Raw genomic sequence first — 17788 nt, 5'->3', positions numbered from 1 at the left:
TTGACCTTCTACCTGGGCAATGGGTATATGTACTTGCTTTCTCTTTCAATAAACGAGTTGCCCCACTGAGGCTCTCCCAGAGCTGACTATTCTGTCTTTCTGCACACTTAGCCCTCAACATGCTGAGCTATCCCAGGACCCCTGGGGGCCGCTTTTGACCTTTTGACCTCCATCTCCCAATGGCCAGGGAGACAGGCTGACCCAGGGTGTTCTGTAACATGCAGTCCTGCTTCCCTGCTCGCAAAGCTTTACCCCGAAGGTGGGGAGCCAGAGCCAGGGCCTTAAACCTGGATCCTTGCTCTAGTCCTTACACTTAGGACTATATGTACTTAACCGGGTGCACCACTACTGACACCCAAGGCTTCTTTATTTTTTTTTTAACAATATCTGTAAAAGGTTAACTCATACAATAATACCAAATAAAATAGTGGATATGACATTTATGAACATGATATAATTACACTAAAATGAGAAGAAAAATATATAACATACTTTATCAAAGGGAAGAAGCAGCATCAAGGTCAATTCTTTTTGCCGATGCTTCCTTGGTGAGAGTATAACTTTGTGAGTTCAATTTTAGACACACAGGGAAGCTTTGTGTAATCATTATTATAGAGAGAGAAGGAAGAGAGAGACACAGAACACTAACTTCATATTCATGAGGACTGGGCTCACATCTGGGTCAGGCACATGGCAAAACAGTACACTATCTTTTTTTTCCCTTTAATTTATTTTAATATTTATGATTTTAATGAAAGAGAAATATAGAGAGAAAGACCAGAGCCCTACTCTGGTGCTGCTGGGGATTGAACCTGGGACCTCAGAGCTTCAAGCACAGGAGCCTTTTGCAGAACCATGATGCTGACTCCCCAGATCTCAAAGTAGTACACGATCCAAGTGATTTGCCAGCCCTGGATATGTCGGGGGGGGGGGGAGTATATCATGTTTTAGAAAACTCATGGCCCTGTTTTTGCCTTCTATATGGTACATGCAGTCCATTGGAAATAAGGCTGCTCTGCTGTCAGTTTATGGAGGTGTAATTCTCTCTGGAGGAAAAAAGACAGTTTTTTTTTTTCCTAAGGAAGTCATTTTCTGGTAGGAGAGAAAGCCTTTCTGCTACTGTTCACATTGTAATATGCACTGAGTCAGCTTGCAGAGTCACAAAAGCTGTGAAAATGTCTCCTGTATTCCTATTGACCCCTCTGAAAGGGAACTGTGCTAAGTGGCCTGGTCTTACTTGAGTATCTGCTTCAAGGCAGATGAGGCATCCAGGGAGAGTGTTCACAGTGGTCTGTACCCTGGGCATGCCAAATCCCTCCTCTTCCAAAACCTAATTTTCTCTCTTTCAATATTTCAACCAGTCTTCATCTCTTTTTTTCCTTCCTGCTTGTCCTTCTCCATTACTCCTTAAAGACTCATCTATGTGTTATAATTTTTTTAAAAGATTTTCTTTATTGATTCATTAGAAATGACAGAGAGAAAGAACCAGACATCACTCTCGTACATGTGCTTCCGGGGATTGAACTTAGGACCTCATGTTTGAGAGTCCAATGCCTTATCCACTGCACCACCTCCCAGACCACTATGTGTTATGATTTTAAAAGAATCCCTTTCATCTTGCAACTGAAATATATTTGATAACAACTCGAATGACAAGAATGGCATCCTATTTGTTGATACGAATTTTTTTTGAAGACAGAGACAGAGATGCAGGGAGAGAGACCCCAGCATCAAAGTTTCCTTCAGGGGGCTCAAGTTAGAATTGGCTCATACACATCACAAAGCAGATTGAGCTGTTTCACCAGCCCAAGGAATGAGTGAATGAACTAATTATCTGAAGGAGAGAGAGAGAGAGAGAGAATCAGAGCATCACTCTGGCCCATGTGGGCCCTTGGACCAGACTTTAAACATCATGCCTGAGACCTTAATGCCCTCTGTCCACTGTGCCACTTCCAGGGACTACTGATACAACCGTGTTAGCTTAGCGAAGAGGCCTTGGCATTCTCATGTGAAACCTGTAAGATAGGACATGTTATCTTCACGATCATAATCGAGGACATTAGGACAATGAGGGTAAACTCTCCACCAAGTTGCAGTCAGTTCGTAATCAAGGAAATGAAGAATATCAGAGCACACCAAGATCAGGATTGTTTCAGATACCTAACATTTTGAATATTTGTTACAAAGGCTTGGACTTTGCCCAGGTACAACCACAGTGGCTTTGGGCTCATGTGTGATTACAATGTTTCGTTCAGTGAGAGAGATAGAGGGAGAGACCCCACAGCACTGGAGCTTTTGTTGGTTCCATAGTGCCCGTTCTGTGGCACTGGCACTGGAATCTGTGCTGTGGGCATGGAAAGGCACATACCCTAACCTGTGCACTGTCTCTTAGGTCCTAGACGAATTTTTCAGAGAGCAGCATTATTTGTAATAGCAATGAAACTTCAGCATACAATTTTAAAAACCTTTCTCCTGGTTTTAAATCCATTTTATTCTTTTCTAAAAAACATCTAATTTAGGAGTCGGGCAGTAGTATAGCTGGTTTGGCGCATGTGGTGCAAAGCACAAGGACCGGTGTCAGGATCCCAGTTCGAGCCCCCAGTTCCCGACCTACAGAGGAGTCGCTTCATAAGCGGTGATGCAGGTCTGCAGGTGTCTGTCTTTCTCTCCCCCTCTGTCTTCCCCTCCTCTCTCCATTTCTCTCTGTCATATCTAACAATGGCAACATCAATAACAACAACAATAATAGCTACAACAATAAAACAACAAGGGCAACAAAAGGGAGTAAATACATAAATAAATAAATAATTTAAAAAAAATCTTATTTATCATTGGCTAGACAGAAACAGAAAGAAATCAAGACGGGAGAGAGAGACAGAGAGAGAAAGAGACAGAGAGACACCTGCAGCCCTGCTTCGCCATTTGAGAAGCTTTCCCCTTGCAGGTACAGACCAGGGGCTTGAAGTCTTGTACACTGTGATATGTGTACTCAGCCAGGTGCACCACAGCCTGGTTCCCCATATTCTTTTCATAACCATATAAGTTACATGATCTCACGTCAAGATATGGAACAACATCAGTGAGAGATTCTAGAAATAGGCCACACTATCAGTTATAATAGCATCCATATAGAAACTATTATCAGACACTGTAACATAAACACACAGAGACAGTGCATATACACATTACTGGGTCACATCAGAGTCTCAGAGTCTTAGGATAGATTTTTGTTGTTGTCTTTATGAGGAAACACAAAATCAAAGAGGTAATGTCTTCACTGCTACTAATGGCAGATTGTATGCATGTGTTACCGTATGCCTTGTTGTCATCCTGCATTTTTCTCTGTCTATGTGAACTTGGGACATTTGACCATGAAAGCTGGTGTTTGAGGAAGTCAACAATTGAACTGAGGCTCCCAGTTACCCACCATCCATCCATCCATCCATCCATCCATCCATCCATCCATCCATCCATCCATCTCCACTGTAAGTATCATCCTATTGAGTTCTATCTAACTAAAGTCATAGATTGGTAGAGACTATGACAAGAGTTGTTTATACAAAATTCTGTTTGAATTTTGGTGAGAAATTAGAATTTTGGGAAGAAACTTCTTAAATCATTTTAGGCCCTCCTTTGTATTTTTTTTTTTTAAATATATGGCACAACGGTAAAATAGTGAGTGCTTAATGAAATCAAAACATTTCTTGACTCTGAGAGCCTCAGTAGAGGACATAAAGTATCTCGCCTTATAGAAATGAGGCTATTAAATACAGCAATAAGAATATTAAACAAGAAAGGTAACATTTCTCCTCACCCTATTTTATTACACACACAGAGGCAGAGAAAGAGAATGAAGGGAGCTCAGCTGTAACCCGGCTTGTCTACATGGCAAAGTGCTACCCCAAAGTGATCTGTCTCAGGGCCTATGACTTACTACCTGAAAAAAAAAAATGTTTAGCTAAAGGAAACTTGTGAGGGGCAGGGGTATTTAGAAGGATATTCAGTGAGTTTCAACACACTTTGATAGTTATAGACAGCTTCCCATTAAGATAGTTCTTGAAGGGATGGGATGGTACCATATCTGGTTGGGCGCAACACGTACAGTGCTCAAGGACCTGGGTTCAAGCCCCTAGTCCCCACCTGCAGGCAGAAAGTGTCACAAGTGGTGAAGTAGGGCTACAGGCTTCTCTCTTCCTATCTCTCCATTCTTTTCTATTTCTGGCAATCTCTATCCAATAAATAAAAATAATGAAAAAAAATTTAAACAGACATTTCTTACTGAATATTTCATACTCTACTTAGTGTACCAGGGAAGTGAGGTTGTTAATAAGAGTCTTATTTGAGTGAGAATATCAACTCCCAGTAGCATCTTAAACAATTCAGTGAATCTAGAATAATGTGACTAGTTTCCATAAAGCATGCCTGAGCATTGGGATATTTTAATGGGGCTTCTTTGCTGTTATTATTATCTAGTTTATTCTGATTCTACAGAGAATCTAACTGTGAAGTTCTTGAAAATACCTCAGAGTGTTTGTTAATCAAGAGGGAGATTACTTTATTACCCTTGTGTTTCTTAAGCATAAACTTATCATGTGAAATATGAAAGCAGTGTACTCTCAAGATTTTTACTAATAATGTAATGAACTACTCCCTAGTTAAAATATGAGGTTTGAGGAAGTGTGTATTTTATACTAAAAATATTTCATTTATATAAAAGGCTTGAATCAAATACATACTTTGAAGAGAATGTGTTTAGTACTCTGGGATTTATAATACAGGCATATATTCTAAAGCAGACAAGAAAAATAATCCCCACATTGTTCAAAGTTTTCCCTCTATCTAATACTTTAGTCCATGTAATTCCACGCCTAAGTTAGAAACTGTTTGGAGGTGATGATATGTTTTGGGGAGTCGGGCGTTAGTGCAGCGGGCTAAGTGCACGTGGCGCAAAGCGCAAGGACCTGTGTATGGATCCCGGTTCGAGCCCCCAGCTCCCAACCTGCAGGGGAGTCTCTTCACAAGCAGTGAAGTAGGTCTGCAGGTGTCTTTCGTCTTTCTTTCTCGCCCCCTCTCTGTCTTCCCCTCCTCTCTCCATTTCTTTCTGTCCTATCCAATAATGAGGACATCAATAATAACTACAATAATAAAGCAATAAGAGCAGCAAAAGGGAATAAATAAATATTAAAAAGATATGTTTTGATAGTATCTTAATTCACAGCATTTCTTTCACAATTTACACACTCTAGAAGAATAAACCTTTTATTATCATTAGGACTTGAGTTGAATGATTTTTCTTGTGGTTATTTATGAGTGATTTAGTATAGAATGGTTACATAAAAGATAAAAGTTGAAATGAAAAACTTCCCTCAACCACAAAATGTATCAAGAAATGGAATGATTTCTTTCTTGGAAACATGTCGGTTATTTTTGTCTACATCTATTCCAAAAGAGTAGATTTTATTACACAGGTAAATTCCTTCCAAAGCATGCCATGCTAAATCTTATTTCAACATAATTATGAAAATTATAACTCAAATCAAATAAGTTAGAGGTCAAACTTAAGTTATAAGCCAAATAGGTTGTCTCTAAATGAGACCAAAAGAACCATTGTGGGTAGCTTGTCACAGTGAAAAAAAATATATATATATATTTTATTTTTTAAAAATATTTAATTTATTTATTTTCTCTTTTGTTGTCCTTGTTGTTTTTCATTGTTGTTGTAGTTATTATTGTTATTGATGTTGTCATTGTTAGATAGGACAGAGAGAAATGGAGAGAGGAGGGGAAGACAGAGAGGGGCAGAGAAAGATAGACACCTGCAGACCTGCTTCACCGCTTGTGAAGCGACTCCCCTGCAGGTGGGGAGCCGGGGGCTCGAACCAGGATCCTTATGCTGACCTTGTGCTTTGCGCCACCTGCGCTTAACCCGCTGAGCTACAGCCCAACTCCCGAAAAAAAAAGTATATTATATATAATATATATAACAATTATATACTATATATACTATATATAATTATATGTAATAATTATATATAATAAGAGGACTAAAAACTGTAAGGGCATAGAGTAGATAATATCTGACTGTTATAAAGAACTTCAAACAAATATATATAGCTCTGTTATTTTTTTCAGAGTTGAATTAAGTTTACAAGCAAAGCTATATACATAGGACAATACTTTAACAGAGAGCTGAGAGCCAAGACTTTCTTTGAAACATTTCCTAGGTGTTGAGAAGTGTATGTGTTTTGGTTGAATGACCTGATTCTCCCTCTTTCAATAAGATGTTGGACGAGTATGTCAAAGATAAATTGTCCAATTCATCCAGATTGACAGTACTGATTTCTTTTTTTTAGCCACAGAAGAATCTTACTACTGAATTACTTTTCATATTCCCAAAACTCTGCTTGGAGTTTTTTTTTCAAAGAAGACATATGCAAATTTATTTTTGAAATTCATAAACCACTGATTTAAAATTTAATGTGTAGGATCGCCCATGATTACAACAACAAAAAAGTAGCAGAATTCTTTGTGTGACTAATAATACACAGAATTATGTACAGACAGTTAAGTAAAAGAAACACCCATTGTTCTTACATTCAGAAATAAAGTAGATTTGAAATAAAATTACATGGTTAATTGCATTCAAGCCTTTGAAATTAAGATGTGACTTATACGATATAGTTATTTGGACTATGGGACGTGTTATATATATGGCTGCTTTACATTCTACCAAAATTTTTTATAAACTCATTTTTATAGCAAAAAATCACATCCTTTCCATTGAACTTGATTTTTATAGATATATAGCATATACTTATCATTTTGAATTCACTACAGTTAATGTTTCTGCTATACATTTCAAATAATTATGCTTGCGAATATGTTTTGAAGCAGCCACTATATTAAACGTGCTATAATGTAAGTCATCATTGTAAATTTTATTTATCTATTCATTCATTTATTTGATATTGTTATTATTATTTTTCCAGAGCACTGCTCAGCTCTGGTTTATAGTGGTACAGGGGATTGAGTCTGGGACTTTGGAATCTCAGGCATGAGCATCGCTTTGCATAACCATTATGCAGTCTACCCCTACCCATTCCTATTTTCATTGCTGTTCATGATATTTGCATATTCAAAACAGAAGGTATTGTAACCGAAGAAATAATTACATTGCCAATTCTACCATGAAGATTAATATCAAGCATGCATTCAATGTTCTCCACTAAAATATTTATAAAACCCATTTACTAGTAAGTAACAGCTATGCAAAGAAATGCACAGAGAAAACGATAGATTTTGAGCCTGCAGATCGTTGCCATTTGAAACAAAGTAGTCTAATTTAATGACTAAAAACAAACCAAGCATATATATGTTATTTATTTATTTCAAAATGAATAAACTTTGTATGACACGCAGAGAAGAAGAGGTATTTTCATTTGTCCTTCTTTTTTTTTTTCCTTGAGACTTTAAAATGATGCTACTCAAAAGATAGCATGGAGTCAGGATACACAATTTCTGCCACACAGATTTCTTACCTGGATTACTGTAAACTCTAATTTAAGAGGATTACAGAATAAATGATTTTCAGTTTACACCAGCAAATTGAAACTGAGGCTTAGGAAGCTGAGCTGGCTGACTATGCTCACCATTTACCTTAGAAAAAGAATGGCTAGGGAGTCAGGCTGTAGTGCAGTGGGCTACTCATATGTGGCGCAAAGCACAAGGACCTGCATAAGGATCCCAGTTGGAGCCCCAGGCTCCCCACCTGCAGGGGAGTCGCTTCACAGGCGGTGAAGCAGGTCTGCAGGTGTCTTTCTCTCCCCCTTTCTGAGTTCCTCTCCTCTCTCCTTTTGTCTCTGTCCTACCTGTCGAACAACTATGGACATCAATAATAACTACAACAACAATAAAAAAAAAAAGAAAAAGAACGGCGACTATTTCTATTGTATAGAAGAAGCTCTGGGATAATCATTGTAACATTATATTACTTACTGTTTTGTTAGAAACTCTAGGATATTCTTTTCTTTCAGATTCTTTTTTTATTCTAGAAGGAAAGATAATATTCACCATGATTAGTTGACTATTCATAGTAGAGAATCATTTCAGATAATTTTGTTAACATTTTTACTTGAAAATCCTGTAATAGAAGTGTCATGTAATGTAGTCAGTATAGTCAGTAGATATATTGTCAAATGGCTAACAAAATACGGATTTGGGGGTTGATATGTTTAGAGACCAGGCTTCTGTGAACAGTTTATATACACTGATTTTATAGAAGTTAACTGTGTTTTTTTTTTTCTTTTCCTTTTCTTCATTGGATGAGCTAATGGTTCATAGCACAGTTGTGGGTACACAGCTACAATCTCTGCAAGACATTCACCTCCCTCCTAACTTAGATCCTTTTCAATCATCACGCACCAGGACCTCAGTGCCTCCCTGCAACCTACTCCATTTCCCAGAGTCCTTTGGTTTGGTGCAATCAGGGACAGAAAGAGAAAATACAAAGGGTGTATGCTTTTGACACTACAGGTTTTCAAAAGATTCAAAAAGTTTAGACACAACTAGAGGGAGGCACTATATAGAAAATTGCATTATTATATTCAATGCAAAAGAATCAAAGTCTTGCTAGTGAAATGTCTGATGCTGTATTGAGTATCAATATGATTATTACAAATCAAACCTATCCATCTCTTCTTCTATTTAAGCCTCCAGTATTACAGAGAAATAACTTATAAACATCACGGTGTGATTTTTAAGAAACACACCACAGAAGTTTGATAAAAGTTAAGTAGAAAAATGACTGGCATTCTAGATTGAATTAATTAGCATGTTCTATATAAGTATACACAGGAATAAAGCAAAAAAAAAAAAACCACTTGCTGAGAATGCAAGACTCACTCTTATAACTTTCAGATATGCTCTGTGCAATGGTTGTTACAGTCATCATGTTACATGTTATATGCCTTGTTATTAATTGAAAACAACCAGATATCTGTGCTAGTCCAACCATTGGCCCCGGACCCATTCATCCCAACTCAACACTTTAATAGCAAATATTACTTTGTAATTTTTTTATTTGTATATGCATAAGTGAGATGACACAGTCTTTGCTTTTCTTTCTCTGATTTATTTATTTATTTATTTATAAAAAGGAAACACTGACAAAACCACAGGATAAGAGGGGTGCAACTCCACACAATTCCCACCACCAGAACTCTGTATCTCATCCCCTCCTCTGATAGTTTTCCTATTCTTTATCCCTCTAGGAGTGTGGACCCAGGGTCATTGTGGGATGCAGAAGGTGGAAGGTCTGGCTTCTGTAATTGCTTCCCTGCTGAACATGGGTGTTGACAGGTTGGCCCATACTCCCAGCCTGTCTCTCTCTTTCCCTAATGGGAAAGCAGGGCTCCAGGACACATTGGTGGGGTTATCTGTCCAGGGATGTCTGGTTGGCATCATACTAGCATCTGGAACCTGGTGGCTGAAAAGAGAGCTAACATACAAAGCCAAACAAGTTGTTGACTAATCATGAACCTAAAGGCTGGAATAGTGCAGATGAAGAGTGGGGGGGGGGTGTCTCCATTTTGTAGATAGCTAAGAGGCATATTTTAGTTATATTCCAAAGGACCTGTGGCTATACTAGTTTTTTTTTTTTTCCCAAGGCCGAAATGTTGACTCTCTAACTTATTTTTATTTGCAAGATACCTCTGTTTCTAGCCATGTTCTGAATGGAAATATCCCCCTCATTTTTCATGATGGAATAATTGCTTAGTCCTTTCTCAGTGCATCTGTGTGTATCTCATGACTACTTAGATTTATTTATTTATTTATTTATTTATGCCAACAGGTTTATTACTGGCACTTGTGCTGGCACTGTGAATTGATGGCTCTTGGTGGCCCTTTTTTTTTTTTTAATTACCTTTATTTATTGGTTAAAGGTAGCCAGAAATTGAGAGGGAAGGAAGCAATAGAGAGACAGAGAGACACCTGTAGCACTGCTTCAACACTCGCAAAACTTTCCCTCTGCAGGTGGGGTCCAGGGGCTTGAACCTGGGTCATTGTGCATAGGAACTCACCTGGCCCTCCACTTTTTAATGTGTTTTATTATGATAATTTATTTATTTATTTATTGGATAGAGCCAGATAGAAATTGAGAGATAAGGGGGTGATAGAGAGGGAGAGAGACAGAGACACACCTGCAGGCCTGCTTAGCCACTTGCAAAGCTTTCCCCCTGAAGATGGGGGCTAGGGGACTCAAACCTGGGTCCTTGCGCACTGTTATATGTGCACTCAACCAGGTACACCAACACTCGTCCCTTGATTTTTTTTCTCCATCCCTCCCTTCCTTCCATTACTTTCTTCTTTATTATACTGAACAGAGAGGGAAGGGGGAGATAGAGGAAGAGAGAGAAAGACAAGCATCAGCTGACCTGTCCCCCCGCCTCTAGACATGGGGAGTTGAGCTCAAGCCAGGTCGTTGAACATGATGACTTGCGCACGCAACAGGGTCCATCACCACCCGACACCCCCCTCACCATGGCTTTGATATGAATTCACAAACTGATGGACACTGTAGCTGTTTTTCATGTTCTGGCTACTATAAAGAATGCTTCTAGGGAGTTGGGCATTAGCGCAGTGGTTAAGGGCACTTGGCACAAAGTGCAAGGACTGGCATAAGGATCCCAGTTTGAGCCCCCGGTTCCTCGCCTGCAGGGGAGTCGCTTCACAGGCGGTAAAGCAGGTCTGTAGGTGTCCATCTTTCTCTAACCCTCTCTCTGTCTTCCCTTCCTCTCTCCGTTTCTCTCTGTCCTATCCAACAATGACGACATCAATAACAACAACAGTCATAACTACAACAATAAACAACAAGGGCAACAAAAGGGAATAAATATTAACAAAAATAATAATGCTTCTGTAACTATAAGAGTGCAGGTGTCTTTCTGAATCAGAGATGTTGTTTCCTTTGTATTTATTTCCAGAACTGGAATGGTTAAATTATGGTTATTGTTAATTTGGGGTAGATCCTCCATTCTGTTCTCCCGGGTGACTATCATTTTCCAATCTCACCAACAGTGTGACAGAGCTCCCCTCTCTCCACACTCATGGCAGGATGGATCCTCAGTCTTTGATCGTGGTCATTCTATCAGGTATGAGGTGATGTCTCTTGGTGGTTTTAATCTGCATTTTACTAATGATGTCAAAAATCATTTCATGTTTCTGTTGGCATTTTATATATGTTACCTTTGAAACATGTCTACTCAGAATCTTTCCATTTTTTCTCTTGCCACCAGGGTTATGGTTGAGGTGTGGTACCTGCACTTCAATTCCACTATTTCTGGTGGCCATTTCCCCCTCTTTTCTTCCTTCTTTTGATAAAGGCAGAGAAAATTATGGAAGGAGGGAGGGAGGGACAGAAAGGGGGGGTGGAGATAGAGAGAGAGAGAGAGAGAGAGAGAGAGAGAGAGACCTATAGCATTGCTCCATTTCTTATGAAGCTCCCTCCCTGGTGGGGCCTGGGGACATGGACCAGGGTCCTTATAGATGGCAATGAGACTTCTTAACTGGGTGGATCACTGCCTGGCCCCTTTTTAATTAAATTCAGTTAAATAGTGATAAAGCAGCTAACTCATTGTGTGAGTTCTCTCTCTATTTTGACATTAACTCCATAGCAGATATATCTTTTATGCTTTTTTTTTTATTCACTAGGTTCTGTTTTCAATGATTTCTGTTATAGAAATTTTTTTAATTTTTATTTATTTACTTATTCCCTTTTGTTGTCCTTGTTGTAATTATTGATGTCATCATTATTGGATAGGACAGAGAAATGGAGAGAGGAAGGGGAGACAGAGAGGGGGGGAGAAATAAAGACCCCTGCAGACCTGCTTCACTGCCTGTGAAGCAACTCCCCTTCAGGTGGGGAGCCGGGGTCTTGAACAGTCATCCTTAGGCCCATCCTTGTGCTTGCACCACGTGTGCTTAATCCGCTGCGCTACCGTCTGACTCCCTGTTATAGAAACTTTTATTTGATTTTCTGCAGTCCAACTTGCCTGCATTCTGTTGCACTGGTCAGCTTGTCCATCTTTATATCATTACCATACAGTGTTTATGAGTATTGATTTATAATGTAGATGAACTCAGAAATGTGGACCTTCATGCTCTGTTCTTTCCTAGGACATTATATAAGAGGACATGTATGTAGCATGTTATTTCTGAAGTTGTTATGAACACATTACCATATTTTCTATTTGTCTATTTCCAGAGTGGAATCAATATCCAACTGTAACCTAATACTGTTCTAGTACAGAAGAGAAGTACCTCTTGGCCCTGGGTAGATAGCATAATGATTATGCAAGGAGACTCTCAAGCCAGAGGCTCCCAGTAAGCAGGTTCAGCCCCCTGCACCACCATAAACCAGAGCTGAGCAGGGTTATATAAATAAAAATAAATTATAAAATAAACTATATATACACGTAGAAAAGGTAATTCCTTCTCCATGAATATGCCCATTGGGGTTTCGGAGAAATACACCTCATGTCAATTGACTTTGATGAGAACAAAAATGAAATCCTTCTCAAGAGTCAAAATCAGGAATTTCCTTAGTGTGATAAAGATTTCAAGAATTCCTGATATCGTTTGACATATTACAGCAGCTCACAAATGAAAAAAAAAATTCACAGTCATAGAAACCTTTTTTTATGTGAGTTCTCATTATATTTAGACTTCAGAAATGTAGAATGAAGACCAATAAAAGTGAAAGTTTGACAAATGGGTTTCATAAAAGACATGCTACTCTGTTTTTGGAAGAGTTCGTACAGTGTCTGTTTTCAACAAAACCACGAGAATATTATAATGCCAGAAGCTGTAGCACTTGGCTCACATAGGTACTCAGCATAAAAGATCTGAAGTGACAGTTCTATTTCTAAAAATGTACTTACTGCATCTGTTCAGTGGGGAAGCCTCTAAGGTCTGCTTGCCTTTTATTTCTGCTTGAAACTCAACTGTTTTCTAGTGCGGTCCATTAAAAAACCTATGTAAAAGGCACTTAAATTTGTCCAGATGTATCTTAAAGATGACTGGGCAAAAAAAAAAAATCAATATCTGATACAATTGCTACAGTTTCCATATACTTTTCTCATTAAAACACAAGCTCCGGGAGTTGGGTGTTAGTGCCCGAGCGGGTTAAGTGCACGTGGCGCAAAGCGAACGGACCAGCTGTAAGGATCCTGGTTCGAGGCCCCGGCTCCCCACCTGCAAGGGAGTCACTTCACAGGTGGTGAAGTAGGTCTGCAGGTGTCTTTCTCTCCCCCTCTCTGTCTTCCCCTCCTCTCTCCATTTCTCTCTGTCCTATCCAACAACGACGACATCAATTAACAACAGCAATAATAACTACAACAATAAAAAAACAACAAGGGCAACAAAAGGGAAAATAAATAAAATTTTAAAAAACACAAGCTCCACTAAGATCCTATGGACACACATGGAAAGGTGAACAGTGACGTAAAGTGGTTAACAAGCAAGGAACTTGGGGGAAATTTTACCAAATGAAGGTTGTCAATTTAACAACCAAGAGAATACTTGTCATTCCAGATGTATACACGGACACACACACGTAAGTGAATACACTTCATATTATATCCCTTAACCAGAGCAAATAGATCCGAAGGGATGCCATGGAGGGATTAAAGAGCTTTTGGGACATAGCATCCATCAGCAGGGGTTTGATGGCATTTTGGTTTTGCATGAGTATCCATCACAAGGATGAATGAATGGCCAAACCTGTTCTACTGGATATTTTTTTAAGATCATTTTTTAAAATTATCTTTATTTATTGGATAGAAACAGCCAGAAATTGAGAGGGAAGGAGGAGATAGAGAGACACCTACAGCCCTGCTTCATCGCTCACAAAGCTTTCCCCCTGCAGGTGGGGGTCAGGGGCTCAAACCCGCGTCCTTTCGCACTGTAACATGTCGCTCAGCCAGGTGTGCCACCACTCAGCCCCTCTACTGGATATTTTAGTTTTCATCGATGTGCTGATTATGAATATGCTATTGTAACAACCAGGAAGCTAGTTCCTTTCTTTTGCAAGTATAAGTACCTTCTCTTCATCTGAGAGAGAAGAAGAAGGGCAGATAGTAAATAATAACAACAAACGATTTGTTCCTCCCATGCATGTCTCTGACTTACCAGCAATACAGCTGCTCTCAGTAGCTGACTCAAGTCATTTCCAGAAATCGAGATACGGTTGTTTTATCTGTTTGTATAACTCTTTAATAACATAAGATGCACCTGTTTTAGGTAGGTTTGTGCATTTTTTAATAAAAGCATTTTATTTTTCATGGTCAATAAAGCTGATGGACTTTCCTGTCCTCTTAATCCAGTCTTAGAAGTAGAATGAGCACAGGGGAAAAAAATCTTAAATTTAAGCCACCAGGTTCCAGATGCTTGCATGATGTCAACCAGACTTCCTTGGACAGAGGACCCCACCAATGTGCCCTGGAGTCCCACTTCCCCAGAGTCCTGCTCCACTAGGGAAAGAGAGAGACAGGCTGGGAGTATGGATCAAACTGTCAGTGCCCATGTTCAGCGGGGAAGCAATTACAGAAGCCAGACCTTCCACCTTCTGCAACCCACAATGACCCTGGGTCCACACTCCCAGAGGGATAAAGAATAGGAAACTATCAGGGGAGGGGATGGGATATGGAGTTCTGGTGATAGGAACTGTGTGTAGTTGTACCCCTATCATCCTATGGTTTTGTTAATGTCTCCTTTATTTAAATAATAAAAAAAATTAAGGATTATGATTACTCAGGAGTAGCAAGAAATTAAACTGCTGAATTCTCGACATAATTCTGTTTTCACAACTAGATAAAACACTGCATGCATTAGACAGTATAAATACTTTATTTCTCTTCCTCTCTTTAAAATATTTATATAAGGAGGCAGAGTCAAGATGATTGCATGAAGACAGCATCTAGGTTGACTCTCCTCAAAAAAATCACTTCAAATCCTGGCAAGCCAGATTCCTGGGTCAATGGGAGAGAAACAACAGTGGAAAATTATAACCCACATAATAACTGACAAAAAAAAGTGCTGAAAAGGCAAAGGAAAGCTGAGTGCAGTTATGCTGCAGACTCTACCATGACGCCATCCTGACCTCCCTGAGCAGATGACCTCACCAATGTGTCCTAGAACCTCCCCTCCCCAGAGCCCTGCCCAACTAGGGAAAGACAGAAACAGGCTGGAGGTATGGACCCACCTGCTAATAACCATGTCCAGTGGAGAAGCAATTACAGAAGCCAGAACTCCCACCTTCTGCTCCCCATAAAGAATTTTGGTTCATCCTCCCAGAGGGATAAAGAGTAGGGAAGCTTCCAATGGAGGGGATGGGACATGGAACTCTGGTGGTGGGAACTGTATGGAATTGTACTCCTGATATCTTACAATCTTAATAATTAATCATTGTTAAATCACTATATATATATATATATATTAATAAGAGAAAGTGATACAAGATCATTGCTCAGCTCTGACTAGTGGCTGTGCTTAGAATTGAAGCTGGGACCTTAGGGTGGTAGGCATATACTTATACTGTGTAACCAATAAATTGGGCTACTTCCTCCAGTTCCTTTTTTTTTTTTAAGGGTTTTATTTTCAAGAATGATAAGCAAGTAATATTTACTCCTGGGCTTTGGTTTGAATACTGAAGTACTTCATTTTGATAGAATATTAAGCTTTTATTAACACATCATTGAGCTAAATGTTTCTTTACAGTTGGACTTCACTATATATATGTATATATATGTATATATACATATATTATATTTAATACATATTATATATATTAATTATATGGGTCTCCAAAAGTCAAACTTTAGATTTCAAAACTGCAAAACAGCGATAAATTTAGGTTTCTTGGACTGCCTCTTATTAAAATGCCATAACTATAAAATGTGGTTAGAATTCCATTGCAAAGTCAAGGGCCATATCTTCAGTACAAGATGTGACTAATCCTTAGGGTGTTTTTTTTTTTAATTTTATTCTTGGACCAGTAATAAGCAATCAGTTCTTTTATAAAGAGACATTCTACATGTCATTAGTAATTGAATGTAAGTTCTTTTCTTCTCTCTTTTTTAAAATAGTGATTGAGTAATAATTAATAAGATTATAAGATAATGGGGATAATTACATATAGTTCCCATCACCAGAGTTCCATGTCCTATCCCCTCCACTGGAAGCTTCCTTATTCTTTATCCCTCTGGGAGTACGGACCAAAATTATTTATGGGGTGCAGAGGGGGAGGATGTCTTTTTCTTTTTAAATAGAGATTGGAGATACATTGAGAAGGAAGGTAGAGAGGGAGAAAGGGGAACCTGTAGCACAGAATAAATGCTCAGGGAACTTCCCTTCCTCACCAGCCCATGCCCTGTAGGTGGGAACTGGACACTTGATCCCAGGTCCATACACATTGCTTTACAGTGCAAAAATAGAGCCTTGCATGGCATCATTCTGGATTACATTCCGAACTGATGTAGAAAAAAGAAAAAGAAAAAAGAAAAAACAACTAGTATAGCCAAAGACCCTTTGGAATATAACTAAAATATGCCTACTTGCTATCTACAAAATGGAGGGCCCCCCAACTCTTCATCTGCACTATTCCAGCCTTTAGGTCCATGATTTGTTTGGCTTTGTATGTTAACTCTCTTTTCAGCCACCAGGTTCCAGATGCTAGCAGGATGCTGACCAGACTTCCCTGGACAGACAGCCCCACCAATGTGTCCTAGAGCTCTGTTTCCCCAGAGCCCTTCCTCACTAAGGAAAGAGAGAGGCAGGGTGGGAGTATGGATCAGCCTGTCAATACCCATGTTCAGCGGGGAAACAGTTACAGAAGCCAGACCTTCCATCTTCTGCATCCCACAATGACCTTGGGTCCATACACCCAGAGGGATAAAGAATAGGAAAGCTATCAGGGGAGGGGATGGGATATGGAGACCTGGTGGTGAAAATTGTGTGGAGTTTATCCTATGGTTTAGTCAATGTTTCGTTTTTATAAATAAAAAATAAAAAAAAAAACTAGACATAGAAACTTTATTGCGACAGTGGATGAAGTTTGACTATACATTAGATAAAGGTATTTGATCAATGATAAGCCAGACCTTCTACCTTCTGCATCACACAATGACCCTGGGTCCATACTCACAGAGGGTTAAAGAATAGGAAAGCTGTCAGGGAAGGAGATGGGATACGGAGTTCTGGTGATGGGAATTGTGTGGAGTTGTACCCCTCTTATCCTATGGTTTAGTCAGTGTTTCCTTTTTATAAATAAAAAATTTCCTTTTTATAAATCAAAAATCTCGAATATTTCAAAAAAAGATAAGAACTCTCTCTATATATACATGCATTCACACACCTAACAGGACATATAAGATAATGTCTATTATATGCATGCCAAATATATATTAGAAGAGTGACAAATAGGACAGGAGCACTTAGCTTGTGTAGATTATAGGGCATGCGAGAACTTGTAATATCCATGAAACATTTAATGAAGTTGAGATAGTGAAACTGATATCAGCAGAAGTGAAACTACAACATTTTTTTTTAAACACTAAATGGAAATAAAATGCTGCATTGAGGAGAGAACGCTGCTCATTCGACAATCAACTTGCATGCCTGGGACTCCAGAGACCCCTGACTGGTCTGATCCTTGCTACCTACTAACTGATGCGAGGGATGAACAGTGCTTTGGTTCCCTCCTGTCTCCCCCTCACAATAAATGACTCGTGTG

At 39.1% G+C, this 17788-nt stretch overlaps 1 protein-coding gene across 4 annotated transcripts in view; it reads right to left on the bottom strand.

Moving 5' to 3' along the window:
* Positions 1 to 17788, bottom strand: part of SYT1 (synaptotagmin 1) — a 664148-nt gene that overhangs the window by 438049 nt on the left and 208311 nt on the right. For all 4 annotated transcript variants that reach the window (XM_060191358.1, XM_007525653.3, XM_007525654.3 and 1 more), the window contains one exon: positions 7996 to 8047. The gene's annotated coding sequence lies outside the window, so the exon portion shown is untranslated. The remainder of the gene's footprint in view (positions 1 to 7995; positions 8048 to 17788) is intronic.

The sequence above is a fragment of the Erinaceus europaeus genome, chromosome 5, assembly GCF_950295315.1.
Source record: "Erinaceus europaeus chromosome 5, mEriEur2.1, whole genome shotgun sequence".
Lineage (NCBI taxonomy): Eukaryota > Metazoa > Chordata > Mammalia > Eulipotyphla > Erinaceidae > Erinaceus > Erinaceus europaeus.
This window is presented reverse-complemented; position numbering and strand designations above follow the sequence as displayed.